The sequence below is a fragment of the Phyllobates terribilis genome, unplaced genomic scaffold, assembly GCF_046119375.1.
Source record: "Phyllobates terribilis strain yellow unplaced genomic scaffold, ASM4611937v1 Scaffold_13__5_contigs__length_258822181, whole genome shotgun sequence".
Lineage (NCBI taxonomy): Eukaryota > Metazoa > Chordata > Amphibia > Anura > Dendrobatidae > Phyllobates > Phyllobates terribilis.
The window spans coordinates 220068255-220087602 of record NW_027362773.1 but is presented as its reverse complement, the minus strand read 5'-3'; positions in this window follow the sequence as shown (position 1 = coordinate 220087602).

Here is a 19348-nt window from a genome sequence, read left to right as displayed (position 1 = left end):
CCTCCAAGGCGTACAGAGCGAGTTCATTCCAAGTGTCCAGCTTGGATACCCAATAATTAAAAGGCACAGAGGAATCACGGAGGAAGCTGGTACGGTTGGCAAGGTACTCCCTCACTATATTTTGAAACTTTCCACTCCTTGTGAGAGTACCCCGCGCCTCAGGGTCTGTCCGAAGGGAGGGTCTGAAAAAACTGTCCCAGAACGTTGACAGTGTTCCCCTGCCTCTGCTGGATTGGAGCTGCATCTCTCTCGCATGTAAGCATTGGTTGGGCAACGAACTGTTACCTCTGCCGCTAGCGTGTTCAGATGGGAATTTTTTTAACAGTTCTGCAGCAAGGGCCTTCTGGTACTGCCCCATTTTTGTAGACCTCTCCACCTCAGGAATAAGAGAGTGAAAGTTCTCCTTGTATCGGGGGGTCTAAAAGTGTCACCAACCAGTAATGACTGTCACCCAACATTTTGACAACACGAGGGTCACGATTAAGGCAGCATAACATAAAGTCAGCCATGCGTGCCAGACCGGTAACGGGCAACACTTCCGCGTCCTCACCAAGATGACGACTGACCATGCTCTCCTCCTCCTGCTGCTCCTCCCCCCTGTCCTCAGGCCACCCATCCTGAACCGACGGTATGACAGTTGTACAGATACTACCGTCTACAGCGCATGATACAAGCTCCTGTTCTTCCTCCTCCTCCTCTCCCTCATTGTCCCCCAATGTGCGTTGGGATGAGATGAGGCTGGGCTGTGTGTAATCGACCACTATGGCTTCTTGATCCATCTCATCATACTCTGGCTGCAATACCTCCTATTTAATTCTCTGCAGAGAGCGTTGCAAAAGACAGACAAGTGGAATACTGATGCTAATGATGGCGTTATCGCCACTCACCATCTTGGTGGACTCCTCAAAGTTTGTCAAGATGGTACATATGTCAGACATCCAGGTCCACTCCTGAAGTCTTATGTGTGGAGTCTGACCTGAATATCGATGGCCTTGTTGCAGCTGGTACTCCACAACTGCTCTCTTCTGCTGACAAATCCTTTGCAACATGTGGAGGGTAGAGTTCCAACGTGTGGGGACATCACACACCAGTGGGTGTGACGGAAGCTGCAAATGCTGCTGCAACACAGCAAGGGTGGCGGAAGCTGTAGCCGACTTGTGAAAATGAGCTGACAGGCGGCATACTTTGACGAGCAGATCTGGCAACTCGGGGTGCAATTTAAGAAACTGCTGAACCACGAGGTTAAGCACATGAGCCAGGCATGGTACGTGTGTGATCTCGCCTCGCCTCAGAGCCGCCACCAGGTTCCGGCCATTGTCACACACGACCATGTCTGGATGTAGGTTCAGCAGTGTCAGCCATAGATCTGCCTGCTCTTTCACAGCTGTCCACAACTCACAAGCAGTGTGAGGTTTCTCACCTAAGCTTATGAGTTTTAGCACATCCTGTTGCCGCTTGGCGGAGGCAGTACTGCAATGCTTCCAGCTTGTAACTGATGTGGTGATATCTGAGATGGAGGCTGAACATGAGGAGGAGGAGGAGGATGATGCGCAGGAGCTGTAAACTGTGGGGGAAACTCTTACTGACATAGGGCCCGCAATCCTCGGTGTGGGGAGGATGTGTTCCATCCCAAGGTCCGACTGGGTCCCGGCTTCCACTATGTTTACCCAGTGTGCCGTCAGGGAGATGTACCGTCCCTGGCCACAAGCACTTGTACACGTTTCCGTTGTCAGGTCAACTTTCCCAGTAACTGCGTTTTTGAGGGCATGGCAGATGTTTTGGGACACTTGCTTGTGTTGTGCGGGGATGGCACACCGGGCTAAATAGTGTCAGCTAGGGACCGAGTACCGAGGGATGGCCACCACCATAAGGTCGCGGAAGGATTCCGTCTCCACCAGCCTAAAGTTATGATCTGCTACATGAACTAAGGAAAGAAAGGAAAACCGTCCTACAACAGGACCAAGCTGATTCCCCACGATGCAGCGGGCAACCCGCTCCCTGCGAACAGACCCGCCCCCGTCCCCGGCCAGTCTGAACGCAGACCTACAGATATAAGGGAGGAGTCCCTAAAAGTACCAAGGACTGGGACAAAAATTGGACTCCTCCTAGCAGAAGTTGTAGTGGAGCAAAAAGACAAACAGACAAAAAGAACTTAGAGGTCCAAGGACCAAGCAAACTATAGAGATAAACAAAGCACCTGGCTAGATTAAGAGTCAAAGTAACACTGAAGTCCAGCAAAGCCAGAAGGGCAGAGCTGGAATAAATAGGCAGCAGGTCACGTGACCATAAATAGAAAAAACTAACCAGAGGGTTCTAACAGTACCCCATCTTCTATGAGGATCCTCCAGATCCTCCAGGCCCAAGCCTATCAGGAAACCTCCTGTGAAACGCTCTGATAAGTCTAGGAGCAAAGACATCATCCGCCCTTACTGAGGAGCTATCCTCAGCACCAAAATCTTTCCGACGAGATAATGCAATCTCCCTCTATGCCTTCTGGAATTCAGGATATGAGAAATTTCATATTCACCATCTTCCACCACCGGAGGAACTGTGACAGTGCCATTCCTATCCGATACATCAGCTTTTTTCAACAAGGAAACATGAAACACCGGATTAATCTTCCAGGAGGTGGGAACCTCCAACCTAACAGCAGGCTGGTTCACCACCTGAAGCACCTTAAATGGTCCCACAAACTTCGGACCCAATTTCTTAGAAGGAATCCTCAACCGCAGATTCTTTGAGGACAACCAAACCATGTCACCAACCGTAAACAAAACCTCTTGACGTTTCCTGTTAAAATAATTCTTGGACTATTTGTTAGCCTCGTGAAGGTTACAACGTACATCAGTCCAAACTCTCTCCAAATCACCGTAATAATTCTCCTCCTCCGGCACAGTCGACACCAATTTGGAGAACGAACCAAACGACGGATGTCTCCCAGTACAACAAAAAAACGGAGAACACCCAGCAGAAGAGGATGTATGGTTGTTAAGAGCAAATTCAGCGAGTCGCAGAAGCTCAGACCACCCCTCTTGATTGTCTGCCACAAAACAACGCAAAAACTGTTCAACATCCTGGTTCTTTCTTTTTGGCTGTCCATTAGACTCAGGATGATACCCAGATGAAAATGACAAATGGACTCCCAACCTGTCACAAAAGGCACGCCAAAAATGAGCCACAAACTGGGGTCCCCTATCAGAAACATTATCGGTGGGAACGCCATGGAGTCTGACAATTTCCTTAACAAAAGCCTTAGCGAGTGTCTTAGCGCAGGGTAGTTTAATGAAAGGAACCAAGTGACACATCTTGCTAAAACGGTCCACGACCACCCAGATGACAGTGAAACCCTCGGACACAGGAAGGTCAGTAATAAAATCCATTGCAAGATGCGTCCAAGGTGCACTAGGAACCTCCAGAGGGCAAAGCAACCCCGCATCAGGAGCATGTGAAGCCTTTGATCTAGCACACACCGTACATTGACGCACCCACTTAATGACTTCCTTCTGCCATCCAAGCCACCAAAAACTGCGACCTACAAGTCTCTTAGTCTCAGAAATTCCTGGATGACCTGCCAACCGAGACTCATGATACTCAACAAACAAATCTCTCCTAAAGGTTCTAGGCACAAACAACCTCCCATGGGGAGTGTTTGATGGGGCATCCTCCTGGGCTTTCAGAATCCCATCTTCCAAAACGGAGTCCAATGCTGCTATCACAACTCCTTCCTGTAAAATGCTCTCCTCCTCCTCGGTACCAACCATGGGAGAAAAGCTGCGAGATAAAGCATCGGCTTTAACATTCTTAGTACCCGGGATGTAAGTAACAGAAAAATTAAACTGCGAAAAAAAAAGTGCCCACCTAGCCTGACGGGCATTCAAGCGCTTGGCAGCCTCTAGATACAATAGATCAGATTCTTATGATCAGTGAAAACCTGAATGGGAAATTTAGCACCTTCCAAGAAGTGATGCCAATGTTAAAATGCGAGTTTAATAGCCAGCAATTCCCGATTACCAACATCGTAATTAAGTTCGGATTCAGAAAAATTTTTTGAAAAAAATGCACAGGGATGAACTCCATCCTTCTTCTCCTGAGACAAAACCGCACCGACAACCACCAAAGAAGCATCAACCTCGACCAAAAAAGGCTTGGTCTCATCAGGCTGCATATGGATGGGGGCAGAGCTGAACTTCTCCTTGAGATACACAAAAGCTTTAATGGCCTCAGTAGTCCACTGGACCGTATTCGCACCTCTCCTGGTGAGATCGGTCAGTGGCTTAACAATTATAGAAAAATTCTTAATGAATTTTCTGTAATAATTGGCGAAACCCAAAAATCTCTGTATCGATTTCAAACCAATAAGCCTAGGCCATTCCTGCACAGCCTGAACCTTCACCGGGTCCATCTCAAAGCCCTCACTGGAGATAATGTAGCACAAAAAACTAATTCTCTGCACAGTGAACACACATTTCTCCAGCTTAGCAAAAAGCGAATTGTCACTTAACAACTGTAATACCTCACATATGCTCTGCCAGTGAGACTCTAGATCCGGCGAATAAATCAAAATGTCATCCAAATACACCGCCACATTCTTAATGATCAACGGTCTTAGGATGTCATTAATAAGGATCTGAAAAAATGCTGGTGCGTTGGTAAGACCAAAGGGCATAACCAGATTCTCAAAATGACCCACTGGAGTCTTAAAAGCAGTTATCCACTCATCACCTTCCTTCATAAGTAACAAATTGTATGCCCCCCGGAGATCAATCTTAGAGAACCACTTGGCCCCCACTAACTGGTTGAACAAGTCAGGAATTAATGGCAGTGGGTAGGAATTGTGTGCTGTAATTTTATTAATTTCGCGTAAGTCCAGACATGGACGTAAACCTCCGTCCATTATTTTTACAAAAAAAAAATCCAACAGCCACAGGTGACTTAGAAGTTCTAATGTGACCGGAGTCCAAGCTTGTCTGTATGTATTCCTACAAGGACTTTCTCTCAGGGATAGTTAGATTAAATAAGCGACTCTTGGGAAGAGTAGCTCCAGGAATAAACTCAATGGTGCAATCATAATCCCTATGAGGAGGTAAAATTTGCGACTCCTGCTCTGAGAAAACCTTCCAAAAGTCCTGAATGGGTACAGGTAATTCCCCTTTTTCCACAGCAGCAATGCGACCATTACGACATTTATCATAACACTTAGGACTCCAAGACTTAATCTCATTAGTAGACCAGTCTAGTAAAGGATTGTGCAGTTTTAACCAAGGCAAACCTAAAACTACTGGAGAAGGTAAATTATCCAATACCACCAAATCCAAATTCTCTTGGTGAATACCATTAATAGTGAGGGGAAATTCAGCAACCTTGTGAGTAATACATTTCAAAGGAGTGTTATCAACAGCAACCACAGAAATAGGAGATGACAAAGGTTTGGATTCTAATTTAAGTTTTTCTAAAAATCCCTTATCAATCACATTCAGTGTTGAACCACAATCCACAAATACCTGAAATTCAATCAACTTCTTCTGCAATGAGGTACTCCCTGAAAAAAATTCTCCCTTAGAGTTTAAACAAGCAATACGGGCGTAACTGACCTTTTTTTTTCCTTTGTTTAACCGAAGCTCACAGTTCTTAACAAAATGGTCAGATTTACCACAATAAAAACACAATCCCTTGGAAAAACTGCGGTCTTTTTCCTGAGTGCGGAGTGACATCGCCCCAATCTCCATCGGTTCTCCGTCGTCCGAGCAGACCCTCTGATGACTAGGAGCTGCCATAGCAGGAGTTTTCTACTCCTTAACCCTGGCACGCAGTCTCCTGTCCACACGTATAGCTAATTGCATGGCTTCTTGCAAGGTTCCAGGTGCAGGGAAATCAATCAGCAGATCCTTAACCCTTTCACTTAGACAAGCAAGAAACAAACATTTTAACACCAAATTATTCCATTCCACTTCAGAAGACCACCTTCTGAAGTGAATACAATAATTTTCAACATCACCTGACCTCTGCTTCAAACGTCTCAGTTCTGTCTCAGCAGATGAGACTCGATCAGGATCGTCATACAACAACCCCATAGCAGAAAAAAAATCTTCTACTGATCTAAAACACGGATCATTAGGTTGGAGAGAAAAGGCCCATCCCTGTGGTTCCTTGCGCAAAAGTGACATGATAAACCCAATGCGTTGTGATTCATTCCCAGAGGACCTGGGTCTCAAACAAAAATAAAATAAACAAGCATTTTTAAAGGGAAAAAAATCTTGTTTGCCATAAAAAAAATCAGGCAGTCCTACCTTCGGTTCACAAAATGTGCTTCAGGACAGCTACTCACGTGTTGCTGGAGCTCGGCCACCTCAAGAGACAATCCCTGCAGGCGTTGAGCCAATTCCTGAACAGACACCATGCTGATCTCTGGATTTTTTTCCTTAGAGTTTTTTTTTGTTATGATCTGCTACAAGAACTAAGGAAAGAAAGGAAAACCATCCCTACAACAGGACCAAGCTGATTCCCCACGATGCAGCGGGCAACCCGCTCCCTGCGAACAGACCCGCCCCCATCCCCAGCCAGTCCGAACGCAGACCTACAGATATAAGGGAGGGGTCCCTAAAAGTACCAAGGACTGGGACAAAAATTGGACACCTCCTAGCAGAAGTTGTAGCGGAGCAAAAAAGACAAACAGACAAAAAGTACTTAGAGGTCCAAGGACCAAGCAAACTATAGAGATAGGTACAAAGCACCTGGCTAGATTAATAGTCAAAGTAACACTGAAGTCCAGCAAATCAAGGAGGGCGGAGCTGGAATAAGTAGGCAGCAGGTCACTTGACCACAAATAGAAAAAAACTAACAGGAGGGTTCTAACACGTAAAAGGCAGCATTTCCAAAGCAAGCAGTCGTGAAATGTGCGAATTTAGGACTGTGGCCTGTGTGGCGTTGGCTGCGAATTTCCACTTTCGTTCAAATGTCTGGGATATAGACAAATGAACGCGCTGCGGTGGGACGTGGATGTGGACGTTGATGCTGTTTCTTGAGAAACTGCCATAACAAGTGAAGACTGAGAGGAGGGGGCATTTTTGCATGCAGTATGGACAGGGGATTGCCTTGCACACACAACAGGGGGTTCTATTGCACGCACAACAGTAGAAGAAGAAGTGGTGACTAGTGTTGAGCCACCCCCATAGTGTTCGGGTTCGGTTCGGTTCGTCGAACACTGGGATGTTCGTGGAACTGTTTGTTGAACACCTTAGAACACCGTCAAACACCATCGAACACCGGTAAGACCAATGGCAGGCAAACAAAAACACATAGAAACACATAGAAAAGACCTTCAAAGGTGTCCAAAAGCTGACAAACTGCTCAGAAGACACTCTCTTTAAAAAAGCCGGCCGGCAATTCAGCAGCGGCATTCACCGGTACCCGACAATTTAGAACAGAAAGAATAGAGCATCATACATAGATTAGATAGATAGAAACATGTCAGTCACATATATGAGAAGTACAGTGACAGTGTTGCTTACTGTACTTGTCATTAAGTGTTAAAGGATTTATTTAAAAAAAAATAGTGTTTTCATGCACCGTCTCTTTAAAAAAGCCGGCTGGCAATTCAGCAGCGGTACCCGACAATTTAAAATAGAAAGAATAGAGCATCACACATAGATTAGATACATAGAAACAGGTCAGTCACATATATAAGAAGTACAGTGATAGTGTTGGTTACTGTACTTGTCATTTAGTGTTAAAATAAAGGATTTATTGAAAAAAAAATTGGCGTGGGGTTCCCCATAATTTTTGTCTCTAGCGGAGGTTGAAGCAGACGGCTGGGGCAGATGTTTGAAGCCTGGGAAGGGGGTAATACCCACGGAGCTTCCCAGGCGACTAATATCAGCCCCCAGCTGAATACCTAGCCTTTACTAGCTATTAAAATGGTGGACCCCCACAAAAATGACATGGGGCCCCCCCTATTTTAATAGCTAGCAAAGGCTAGGCAGACAGCTGGGGGCTGATATTAATAGACCAGGAAGGGTGCCATGAATGCTGGCCCCCTCCCAGGCTATAAACACCAGCCGTCAGCCGCCCCAGAAATGGCGCATCCATAGGATGTGCCAATTCTGGCACCTAGCCTCGCTCTTCCCACTGCCCTGTAGCGGTGGCAGTGGGGTAATAGGGCTGGGGTTGATGTCAGCTTATAATGCCAGCTGAAATCAAGCCCAGGTTAGTAATGGAGAGGCGTCTATAAGACATCCCCATTACTAACCCCATAGTCAAAGTTAAAAAAACACAGACACCCAGAATAAAGTCCTTTAATTGAAATAAACACAAAATTCTTTACTGTTCTAAATTAAACCATACTTACAATCACGCCCATTCCAGCTGAAGATAATGTCTTCTGCAATAAAAGTAAAATAATAAAGCAACATCATCCTTACCTTTCCATGGTTCCCACGACAGCTCCAGCTCTGCTACATTCACATGATAGGCTGGAGCGCAGCCGAAATCTGCCATCCAGCTTGTCATGCCGCCGACACCGAGAAGTGCAGTCATGCTTGTGCTCCTCAGTGTCTCGCTGTGACCGCATCCAGATGAGCCGAGGTCATGTCCAATGAACTCAGCTCACCTCATGCACGTCACTGACAGCGTGGGAAAATTCTCCTGCGCTTGCAGTGAGCGTGAGAGAATTCTCCTGCTGAAGCGCTGAACGCAGGAGAATTTTCCCACGCTGTCAGTGACGTGCATGAGGTAAGCTCATGTCCAATGAACTCAGCTCACCTCATGCACGTCACTGACAGCGTGGGAGAATTCTCCTGCGCTCTGCGCTTGAGCAGGAGAATTCTCCCACGCTGGAATGGCATTGAGATGACAGACTGGATCACAGCTGAGCGCTGCCATCCAGCTTGTCATCCTTCAGAGACACTGCAGAGCGCAAGCATGCCTGCACTCTGCAGCGTCTATGAAGGATGGCATGATGGATGCAGTGCTCAGCTGCCATCTAGCCTGTCATCTCAATGCCATCCCAGCGTGTGAGAATTCTCCCACTGAAGAAGCATGCCTGCGCTTCTCAGTGTCTGTGGCGTGGCAAGCTGGATGGCAGCTTTCGGCTGCGATCCAGCCTGTCATGTCAATGTAGCAGAGCTGAAGCTGTCATAGGAACCATGGAAAAGTAAGGATGATGTTGGTTTATTATTTAACTTTTATTGCAGGAGATCGTTGGCTTCAGCTGGAATAGGCGTGATGGTAAGTATGGTTTAATTTAGAACATTAAAAAATTGTGTGTTTATTTCAATTAAAGGACTTTATTCTGGGTGTTGTGTTTTTTTAAATAATTTACTAGAAATTCATTGCGGTCATGTCTAAAATTGGCATGACCCCATGAATTTCGGGCTTAGGGCCTGCTGATAATGCCAAGCTGGCCCTAACTCCTTTATTACCCAGTGAGCCACCGCACCATGGCCCTGGATGAGTTGGGTACAGCGCCAGAAGATGGCGCTTCTATGAACGCGCCATTTTCTGGGGTGGCTGCGGACTGCAATTTTCAGCGGGGGGGGCCTGAAAGCTTGGGCTTCCCTGCGCTGCGGATTCCAGCCCCCAGCTACCTAGTTGTAACTGGATGGACACAAAAATAGGCCGAAGCGCCACGTTTTTTTTTTTTTAATTATTTCATGAAATTCATGAAATAATTTTTAAAAAAAGGGCTTCCCTATATTGTTGTGTCCGGCCAGGTACAAATAGGCAGCTGGTGGTTGGGGGCAGCCTGTTCCTGGCTGCTGTACCTGGGTGGACACAAAAATAGGGCGATCCCCCATGGCAATTTTTTTTTAATTATTTCATGAAATTCATGAAATAATTAAAAAAAGGGCTTCCCTGTATTTTTGTTTCCAGCCAGGTACAAATAGGCATCTGGGGGTTGGGGGCAGCCCGTTCCTGCCTGCTGTACCTGGCTGGACACAAAAATATGGCGAAGGCCACGTCAAATTTTTGGTGAAAAATTCAAAAAAAAATTTTAAAAAAACATTTAGGGATTGCATCTTTATTAACCCCTCCACGTGAGGGGTTAATAAAGATGCCGTCCCTAAATTTTTTTTTTTATTATTATTTTTTAATTAATTTTTCCCAAAAATTTTGACGTGGGCTTCGCCATATTTTTGCATGCCAGCCAAGTACAGCATCCAGGAACGGGCTGCTCCCAACCACCAGATGCCTTTTTGTACCTGGCCTGACACAACAATATAGGTAACCCTTTTTTTATTATTATTTCATGAATTTCATGAAATAATTTAAAAAAAAATACGTTGGGCTTCGCCCTATTTTTGAGTCCAGCCAGGTACAACAGGCAGCTGGGGGCTGGAATCCGCAGCGCAGTGAGGCCCAAGCTTTCTGGGCCCCCCCCCCCGCTGCAAATTGCAGTCCGCAGCCACCCCAGAAAATGGCGCGTTCATAGAAGCGCCATCTTCTGGTGCTGTACCCAACTCATCCAGGGCCCTGGTGCGGTGGCTCACTGGGTAATAAAGGGGTTAGGGCCAGCTTGGCATTATCAGCTGGCCCTAAGCCCCAAAATCATGGGGTCACGCCAATATTAGACATGACTGCCATGAATTTCTAGTAAAGCATTTAAAAAAACACAACACCCAGAATAAAGTCCTTTAATTGAAATAAACACACAATTTTTTAATGTTCTAAATTAAGCCATAATTACCATCACGCCCATTCCAGCTGAAGCCAATGATCTCCTGCAATAAAAGTAAAATAATAAACCAACATCATCCTTACCTTTCCATGGTTCCCACGACAGCTTCAGCTCTGCTACATTGACATGACAGGCTGGATCGCAGCCGAAAGCTGCCATCCAGCTTGTCATGCCACAGAAACTGAGAAGCGCAGGCAGGCTTGCGCTCCTCAGTGTCTCACTGTGACGGCATCCAGATGAGTCGAGATCATGTCCAATGAACTCGGCTCACCTCATGCACGTCACTGACAGCGTGGGAAAATTCTCCTGCGCTCAGCGCTTCAGCAGGAGAATTCTCCCACGCTGGGATGGCATTAAGATGACAGGCTGGATGGCAGCTGAGCGCTGCCATCCTTCATAGACACTGCAGATCGCAGGCATGCTTGCGCTCTGCAGTGTCTCTGAAGGATGACAAGCTGAATGGCAGCGCTCAGCTGCGATCCAGCCTGTCATCTCAACGCTATCCCAGCGTGGAAGAATTCTCCTGCTCAAGTGCTGAGCGCAGGAGAATTCTCCCACGCTGTCAGTGACGTGCATGAGGTGAGCTGAGTTCATTGGACATGAGCTCACCTCATACACATCACTGACAGTGTGGGAAAATTTTCCTGCGCTCAGCGCTTCAGCAGGAGAATTCTCTCGCGCTCACTGCAAGCGCAGGAGAATTTTCCCAAGTTGTCAGTGACGTGCATGAGGTAAGCTGAGTTCATTGTCGGCTCATCTTTATGCTGTCACATTGAGACACTGAAGAGCACAAGCATGCCTGCGCTTCTCAGAGTCTGCGGCATGGCAAGCTGGATGGCAGCTTTCGGCTGTGATCAAGCCTGTCATGTGAATGTAGCAGAGCTGGAGCTGTCGTGGGAACCATGGAAAGGTAAGGATGATGTTGCTTTATTATTTTACTTTTATTGCAGAAGACATTGGCTTCAGCTGGAATGGGCGTGATGGTAAGTATGGTTTAATTTAGAGCAATAAAGAATTGTGTGTTTATTTCAATTAAAGGACTTTATTCTGGGTGTTTGTGTTTTTATTTTACTTTGACTATGGGGTTAGTAATGGGGGTGTCTTATAGATGCCTCTCCATTACTAACCTGGGCTTGATGTCAGCTGGCATTATAAACTGACATCAACCCCAGCCCTATTACCCCACTGCCACCGCTACAGGGCAGTGGGAAGAGCGAGGCTAAGTGCCAGAATTTGCACAACCTGTGGATGCGCCATTTCTGGGGTGGCTGACGGCTGGTGTTTATAGCCTGGGAGGGGGACAATATTCATAGCACCCTTCCCGGGCTATTAATATCAGCCCCCAGCTGTCTGCCTAGCCTTAGCTAGCTATTAAAAGAGGGGGGACCCCACATCATTTTTTTGGGGGTCCCCCATTTTAATAGCTAGTAAAGGCTAGGTATTCAGCTGGGGGCTGATATTAGTAGCCTGGGAAGCTCCGTGGGTATTACCCCCTTCCCAGGATTCAAACATCTGCCCCAGGCATCTGCTTAACCTCCACTAGAGACTAAAATTATGGGGAGCCCCATGCCAATATTTTTTTTAATAAATCCTTTATTTTAACACTAAATGACAAGTACAGTAATCAACACTGTCACTGTATTTCTGATATATGTGACTGACATGTTTCTATCTATCTAATCTATGTGTGATGCTCTATTCTTTCTGTTATAAATTGTCGGGTATCGATGCTGAATTGCCGGCTGGCTTTTTTAAAGAGACGGTTATTGAAAACACTAATATTTTTTTTAATAAATCCTTTAACACTAAATGACAAGTACAGTAACCAACACTGTCACTGTATTTCTGATATATGTGACTGACATGTTTCTATCTATCTAATCTATGTGTGATACTCTATTCTTTCTGTTCTAAATTGTCGGCTACCGGTGAATGCAGCTGATGAATTGCCGGCTTTTCATGTTTCACTGTGAGCACTGTTCCCATCTATTTGGGCAACCACTGTAATGCCACCCACCATGGCTTTGGCATTACAGTGAGTGGCAGACAATCCCTGCATGATTGGTGCTCTAAATAGCGCCAGACATGCAGGAAACGCTTTTGGTGCACGAACAGTTATCGAACATAACCTCGAACTGCCGAATTTTTTACAAATCGTTCGCGTTCGTTGAACGACTCGAACACCGCCCAAAACAGCTCTAATTTGAGATTGGCGAACAGTCAAAGTTGAACACCGCTCATCTCTAGTGGTGACACCCACTGACACTGGTCGTGTACCCTGAGGTTCACCCCACAAGGTCGGGTGCTTTGCTGCCATGTGGCTGATCATGCTGGTGGTGGTCAGGCTGGTAGTTTTGTCTCCTCTGCTGATGCTGGCATGGCAGGTGGTACAAATGGCCTTTTTGGGGTTATCAGCAGAGTCTTTAAAAAAATTCCAGACTCTGGAAGACCTACAGGTTGTACTGGCAACGTCCCTCGTGTTGGTGTTACGGGGAACTGTTGCCTGCCTTCTGTGTGCGGCCACCACACTGCTTCTTCCTGCCTCTTGGGGTACTCTGCCTCCCTCACCCTGTGTGCTGCTGGCCTCACTCTGCATGTCCTCCTGCCTCATTGGATCACCTCCTCCTCTTCCACTTGCGCACCACCATCCTCCTACTCACTTCCTGGCAATTGTGTCTCGTCTTCGTCCACCTCTTGTGACAAATTGCCAGCGTCGACTTCCTGTGGCAGTGCCTGTTCAAATATTTGGGCATCGCTACATGGGATCTCCTCTTCCACCACTTCAAGCGGAGCAGGCGAGGGGCACAAATATGGAAATGGACCAGTGAACAGCTCTTCAGAGTGTCCAAGTGTGGGATCAGTTGCTGTCTGACGACACTCGGCATGGTCAAAGGAAGGAGCATCAGGGTGAGGAGGAGTATGCGGTCGAGATTCACGGCTACTATGATTTGACCATGTGGAAGACAGACCGGAGGTGGTGGTGCCCAGGTAACTGGAAGTATTATCTGCTATCCAATTAATAACCTGTTCACACTGATCAGTTTGCAATACTGGTGTTGTTCTGTGCTTCCCTAGTAATTCGGTCAAGAAGTGGGAGCGAGAAGATGTGGCTGTTGGTTGTGGCACATTTTCACATTGGCCACGGCCCCGTCCTCTGCAACCACCATCACCAGAATGTCCAGTTCCACGTCCCTTGCCCATTGTAAAGGAAGTAAAATAGCATACACTCGCACTATCAATGGAAAAAGGGTAATAAAAATTAGATTAGAACCGTGAAAGAGGAAAACCACACTTCTATTTCTCTGGCCTACACTCCACTCTTTTAAACAATCTGAACAATCAGGGAGAAACTATTACTGTTTTTCTTTACGGAAAAATACCAAAAGCTGAATAATAGAGATTTTTTACCGTGGAATGGCGAAACCACAGTTATTGTTTACTGGGGTATACCAGACAATTTTAAATAGATATATTTGCGGCTGAAAAGTGAGCGACACACTCAAAATTTTTTTTTTTTAGGTAAAAATGGCCCAAAAGTGGATAATACAGAGGTTTAAACCATGGAACTGCAAAACCACACCTCTATTTCTCTGGCCTTCACGAAGCTATTTTTCAACAGATATATTTGTGTCTGAACAATCAGGAGACACTATTAGTATTTTTCTTTCCGGCAAAAAATGGCAAAAGCAGGATAATACAGAGATTTGACCCGTGGAACTGCAAAACCACAGTTCTATTTCTCGGGCCTACACCAGACTATTTTATACAGATATATTGGTGTCTGAACAATCAGGAGACACTATTACTGTTATTCTTTATGGCAAAAAATGGCAAAAGCAGGATAATACAGAGATTTTACCTATGGAACTGCAAAACCACAGTTATATTTTTCTGGCCTACACCAGACTCTTTTAAACAGATATATTTGTGTCTGAACAGTCAGGGAGACACTAATACTATTTTTTACGGCAAAAAATGCCAAAAACAGGATAATACAGAGATTTGACCCATGGAACTGCAAAACCACAGTTCTATTTCTCAGGCCTACACCAGACTATTTTCAACAGATATGTTTGTGTCTGAACAATCAGGAGACACTATTAGTGTTGAGCGAGCACTAAAATACTCGGGTGCTCGAAGCTCATGCCGAGCTCACCGTGATACTCGGGTGCTCGACCCGAGCAACTGCACAATGTTAGTCTATGGGAGACCCGAGCATTTTTGCGGCGGCACCCACGGCAGTCTGTAGAAAGCCTAAAAAAAGCCCAAAATGATAGTGACAGTGCTCAAAAGACATGGGGGCAGCATGGGGATCACCCCAGGAAGCATTTCTGACCCCCAGGTCACTGCTGTAAACAATGTGGTCAGAGGTCTTAAACCACTTTTACGGGCTCACAATAAAACGTTCAAAAAGGAAACTGACACAGTTTTCCTGTGAAATATGTTAAGGAATTTCCTTTCCAGGGTAAAGACTTGTGTATAAGGTAAAATAAATAACCAAAAACAAAAATACTCCTCCACACCTTGGGCTATGTTCACAAGTAGCATTTTTCATGCGTTTTTGCACTTTTGTATAGCTTTCAACCGTGACAAATGCATTCACCGGGAAATGTCATTTTAACATTTTACAATCTTATCTGGCCATGTGTTGTGTGACACATGCATACAGTGCTGAAAAGACATATGGTGCAGGCCAGAGTCTGTTGTAGGCCAGAAAAATATAACTGTGGTTTTGCAGGTCCATTGGTCAAATCTCTGTATTATACTATTTTTGGCATTTTTTGCCATAAAAAAAAACTGTAATAGTGTCTCCCTGACTGGTCAGACACCAATATATCTGTTTAAAAGAGTCTGGTGTATGTCAAATAACTATAACTGTGGTTTTGCAGTTCCACGGTTCAAATCTCTGTATTTTACTGTTTTTTGCATTTTTTACCGTAAAAAAAAATAATAATAGTGTCTCCCTGACTTTTCAGACACCAATATATCTGTTTAAAAGAGTCTGGTGTAGGCCAGAAAAATATAACTGTGGTTTGGCAGTTCCAGGGGTCAAATCTCTGTATTATCCTGTTTTTGGCATTTTTGCCCTAAAAAAACTCTAATAGTGTCTCCCTGACTGTTCACACATGAATATATCTGATTAAAAGTGCCTGGTGCAGGCCAGAAAAATATAACTGTGGTTTTGCAGTTCCAAGGTCAAATCTCTGTATTATCCTGCTCTTGGCTTTTTTTGCCGTAAAAAAAACTGTAATAGTGTGTTCCTGACTGGTCAGACACCAATATATGTGATTAAAAGAGTTTGGTGTAGGCCAGAAAAATATAACTGTGGTTTTACAGTTCCACGGGTCAAATCTCTGTATTCTCCTGTTTTTGACATTTTTGCCATAAAAAAAACAGTAATAGTGTCTCCTTGAATGGTCAGACACCAATATATCTGTTTAAAAGAGTCTGGTGTATGCAAAATAACTATAACTGTGGTTTTGCAGTTCCACGGTTCAAATCTCTGTATTTTCCTGTTATTTGCATTTTTTACCGTAAAAAAAAACAGTAATAGTGTCTCCCTGACTTTTCAGACAACAATACATCTGTTTAAAAGAGTCTGGTGTAGGCCACAAAAATATAACTGTGGTTTAGCAGTTCCATGGGTCAAATCTCTGTATTACCCTGTTATTGGCATCTTTTGCCGTAAAAAAAAACTGTAATAGTGTCTCCCTGACTGGTCAGACACCAATATATCTGTTTAAAAGAGCCTGGTGTAGGCCAGGAAAATATAACTGTGGTTTTGCAGTTCCACGGGTCAAATCTCTGTATTCTCCTGTTTTTGACATTTTTTGCCTTAAAAAAAAACTGTAATAGTGTCTCCATGACTTGTCAGGCACCAATATATCTGTTTACAAGAGTCTGGTGTACGCCACATAACTATAACTGTGATTTGGCAGTTCCACGGGTCAAATCTCTGTATTATCCTGTTTTTGGCATTTTTTGCCGTAAAAAAAACAGTAATAGTGTCTCCCTGAATGGTCAGACACCAATATATCTGTTTAAAAGAGTCTGGTGTAGGCCAGAAAAATATAACTGTGGTTTTGCAGTTCCACGGGTCAAATGTCTGTATTATCCTGTTTTTGGCATTTTTTGCCATAAAAAACTGTAATAGTGTCTCCCTGACTGGTCAGACACCAATATATCTGTTTAAAAGAGTCTGGTGTAGGCCAGAAAAATATAACTGTGGTTTTGCAGTTCCATGGTCAAATCTCTGTATTATCCTGCTTTTGGCATTTTTTGCCGTAAAAAAAAACTGCAATAGTGTCTCCCTGACTGGTCAGACACCAATATATCTGTTTAAAAGAGTCTGGTGTACGCCACATAACTATAACTGTGGTTTTGCAGTTCCACGGCTCAAATCTCTGTATTATCCTGATTTTTGCATTTTTTGAAGTAAAAAAAAACAGTAATAGTGTCTCCCTGAATGATCAGACACCAATATATCTGTTTAAAAGAGTCTGGTGTAGGCCAGAAAAATATAACTGTGGTTTGGCAGTTCCACGGGTCAAATCTCTGTATTATCCTGTTTTTGTCATTTTTTGCCATAAAAAACACTGTAATAGTGTCTCCCTGACTGGTCAGACACCAATATATCTGTTTAAAAGAGCCTGGTGTAGGCCATAAAAATATAACAGTGGTTTTCCAGTTCCACGGGTCAAATCTCTGCATTATCCTGTTTTTGGCATTTTTTGACATAAAAATAACAGTAATAGTGTCTCCCTGACTGGTCAGACATCAATATATCTGTTTAAAAGAGTCTGGTGCCGGACAGAAAAATATAATTGTGGTTTTGCAGTTCCACGGGTCAAATCTCTGTATTAACCTGTTTTTGGTATTTTTGCAATAAAAAAAAGCTGTAATAGTGTCTCCCTGAATATTCACACACCAATATATTTGTTTAAAAGAGTCTCGTGTATGCCACATAACTATTACTGTGGTTTTGAAGTTCCACGGGTCAAATCTCTGTATTATCCTGCTTTTTGCATTTTTTGCCATTTATAAAAACAGTAATAGTGTCTCCCTGACTGGTCAGACACCAATATATCTGTTTAAAAGAGTCTGCTGTAAGCCAGAAAATATAACTGTGGTTTTGCAGTTCCACGGGTCAAATCTCTGTATTATCCTGTATTTTACTTTTTTTGATGTACAAAATACTGTAATAGTGTCTCCATGACTTGTCAGACACCAATATATCTGTTTAAAATAATCTGGTGTAGGCCAGAAAAATATAACTGTTGTTTTGCAGTTCCACAGGTCAAATCTCTGTATTATCCTGCTTTTGCAGTTTTTTTGCTGTAAAAAATATCAGTAATAGTGTCTCCCTGACTGGTCAGACATCAATATATCTGTTTAAAAGAGTCTGGTGCCGGCCAGAAAAATATAATTGTGTTTTTGCAGTTCCACGGGTCAAATCTCTGTATTAACCTGTTTTTGGTATTTTTTGCCATAAAAAAAGCTGTAATAGTGTCTACCTGAATATTCACACACCAATATATTTGTTTAAAAGAGTCTGGTGCAGGCCAGAATTATATAACTGTGGTTTTGCAGTTCCACGGGTCAAATCTCTATATTATCCGGTTTTGGGCATTTTTTGACGTAAAAAAAACTGTAATAGTGTGTTCCTGACTGGTCAGACACCAATATATGTGATTAAAAGAGTTTGGTGTAGGCCAGGAAAATATAACTGTGGTTTTGCAGTTCCACGGGTCAAATCTCTGTATTCTCCTGTTTTTGACATTTTTTGCCTTAAAAAAAAACTGTAATAGTGTCTCCATGACTTGTCAGGCACCAATATATCTGTTTACAAGAGTCTGGTGTACGCCACATAACTATAACTGTGATTTGGCAGTTCCACGGGTCAAATCTCTGTATTATCCTGTTTTTGGCATTTTTTGCCGTAAAAAAAACAGTAATAGTGTCTCCCTGAATGGTCAGACACCAATATATCTGTTTAAAAGAGTCTGGTGTAGGCCAGAAAAATATAACTGTGGTTTTGCAGTTCCACGGGTCAAATGTCTGTATTATCCTGTTTTTGGCATTTTTTGCCATAAAAAACTGTAATAGTGTCTCCCTGACTGGTCAGACACCAATATATCTGTTTAAAAGAGTCTGGTGTAGGCCAGAAAAATATAACTGTGGTTTTGCAGTTCCATGGTCAAATCTCTGTATTATCCTGCTTTTGGCATTTTTTGCCGTAAAAAAAAACTGCAATAGTGTCTCCCTGACTGGTCAGACACCAATATATCTGTTTAAAAGAGTCTGGTGTACGCCACATAACTATAACTGTGGTTTTGCAGTTCCACGGCTCAAATCTCTGTATTATCCTGATTTTTGCATTTTTTGAAGTAAAAAAAAACAGTAATACTGTCTCCCTGAATGATCAGACACCAATATATCTGTTTAAAAGAGTCTGGTGTAGGCCAGAAAAATATAACTGTGGTTTGGCAGTTCCACGGGTCAAATCTCTGTATTATCCTGTTTTTGTCATTTTTTGCCATAAAAAACACTGTAATAGTGTCTCCCTGACTGGTTAGACACCAATATATCTGTTTAAAAGAGTCTGGTGTAGGCCATAAAAATATAAATGTGGTTTTGCAGTTCCACGGGTTAAATCTCTGTATAAACCTGTTTTTG